This window comes from Durio zibethinus, unplaced genomic scaffold (assembly GCF_047325235.1).
Source record: "Durio zibethinus cultivar Kanyao isolate XHJ-2024 unplaced genomic scaffold, ASM4732523v1 HiC_scaffold_68, whole genome shotgun sequence".
NCBI lineage: Eukaryota > Viridiplantae > Streptophyta > Magnoliopsida > Malvales > Malvaceae > Durio > Durio zibethinus.
Genome location: NW_028322691.1, coordinates 27,501 through 30,000, shown reverse-complemented (window position 1 = coordinate 30,000; position 2,500 = coordinate 27,501).

Sequence of the window (2,500 nt, the reverse complement as noted above, 5' to 3'; positions counted from 1 at the left end):
GGTTGCCCCCAGCACCATCGGCACACGTTGGGCCCTGGTGCGGGCGCTTGCCTCGACCACCATCGGCACACGCTGGGCCCTTGTGCGGGCGCTTGCCTCGACCACCATCGGCACACGCTGGGCCCTGGTGCGGCCGCTTGCCTCGACCACCATCGGCACACGCTGGGCCCTGGTGCGGTCGGTTGCCTCGAGCACCATCGGCACACGCTGGGCCCTGGTGCGGGCGCTTGCCTCGACCACCATCGGCACACGCTGGGCCCTGGTGCGGCAGGTTGCCTCGAGCACCATCGGCACACGTGGGCCCTGGTGCGGTCGGTTGCCTCGAGCACCATCGGCACACGCTGGGCCCTGGTGCGGGCGTTTGCCTCGACCACCATCGGCACACGCTGGGCCCTGGTGCGGCAGGTTCCCTCGACGACCATCGGCACACGCTGGGCCCTGGTGCGGCAGGTTGCCTCGAGCACCATCGGCACACGCTGGGCCCTGGTGCGGTCGGTTGCCTCGATCACCATCGGCACACGCTGGGCCCTGGTGCGGGCGGTTGCCTCGACCACCATCGGCACACGCTGGGCCCTGGTGCGGCAGCTTGCCTCGAGCACCATCGGCACACGCTCGGCCCTGGTGCGGTCGGTTGCCTCGAGCACCATCGGCACACGCTGGGCCCTGCTGCGGCAGGTTGCCTCGACCACCATCGGCAGCCTCGACCACCATCGGCACACGCTGGGCCCTGGTGCGGGCGCTTGCCTCGACCACCATCGGCACACGCTCCGCCCTGGTGCGGCAGGTTGCCTCGACCACCATCGGCACACGCTGGGCCCTGGTGCGGGCGGTTGCCTCGACCACCATCGGCACACGCTGGGCCCTGGTGCGGGCGCTTGCCTCGACCACCATCGGCACACGCTGGGCCCTGGTGCGGCAGGTTGCCTCGAGCACCATCGGCACACGCTGGGCGCTGGTGCGGCAGGTTGCCTCGACCACCATCGGCACACGCTGGGCCCTGGTGCGGGCGCTTGCCTCGAGCACCATCGACACACGCTCGGCCCTGGTGCGGTCGGTTGCCTCGAGCACCATCGGCACACGCTGGGCCCTGGTGCGGCAGGTTGCCTCGACCACCATCGGCACACGCTGGGCCCTGGTGCGGGCGCTTGCCTCGACCACCATCGGCACACGCTCGGCCCTGGTGCGGTCGGTTGCCTCGAGCACCATCGGCACACGCTGGGCCCTGGTGCGGCAGGTTGCCTCGAGCACCATCGGCACACGCTGGGCCCTGGTGCGGGCGGTTGCCTCGACCACCATCGGCACACGCTGGGCCCTGGTGCGGGCGCTTGCCTCGACCACCATCGGCAGACGCTGGGCCCTGGTGCGGCAGGTTGCCTCGAGCACCATCGGCAGACGCTGGGCCCTGGTGCGGCAGGTTGCCTCGAGCATCATCGGCACACGCTGGGCGCTGGTGCGGCAGGTTGCCTCGACCACCATCGGCACACGCTGGGCCCTGGTGCGGGCGCTTGCCTCGAGCACCATCGACACACGCTCGGCCCTGGTGCGGTCGGTTGCCTCGAGCACCATCGGCACACGCTGGGCCCTGGTGCGGCAGGTTGCCTCGACCACCATCGGCACACGCTGGGCCCTGGTGCGGGCGCTTGCCTCGACCACCATCGGCACACGCTCGGCCCTGGTGCGGTCGGTTGCCTCGAGCACCATCGGCACACGCTGGGCCCTGGTGCGGCAGGTTGCCTCGAGCACCATCGGCACACGCTGGGCCCTGGTGCGGGCGGTTGCCTCGACCACCATCGGCACACGCTGGGCCCTGGTGCGGGCGCTTGCCTCGACCACCATCGGCACACGCTGGGCCCTGGTGCGGGCGCTTGCCTCGAGCACCATCGGCAGACGCTGGGCCCTGGTGCGGCAGGTTGCCTCGAGCACCATCGGCAGACGCTGGGCCCTGGTGCGGCAGGTTGCCTCGAGCACCATCGGCACACGCTGGGCCCTGGTGCGGTCGGTTGCCTCGAGCACCATCGGCACACGCTGGGCGCTGGTGCGGGAACTTGCCTCGACCACCATCGGCACACGCTGGGCCCTGGTGCGGCAGGTTGCCTCGATCACCATCGGCACACGCTGGGCCCTGGTGCGACAGGTTGCCTCGAGCACCATCGGCACACTATCGGCCCTGGTGCGGGCGGTTGCCTCGACCACCATCGGCACACGCTGGGCCCTGGTGCGGGCGCTTGCCTCGAGCACCATCGGCACACGCTGGGCCCTGGTGCGGGCGGTTGCCTCGAGCACCATCGGCACACGTTGGGCCCTGGTGGGTTTAGGCACATCTTCAAATTTCTGCCGTGCCAATGCCATTTTTATGGCTTGTAAATTCATACAATGGTCCCCTAAGCCTTCACGTGAAGTTTCGTTGGAAGATGACTCGTTTTCTATTTTTCACGATTTTCGAAACTTTTTGCGGTTCGGGATTTTTTAAAATTTTTTTATAAGGATTTTTGGCCCCAAA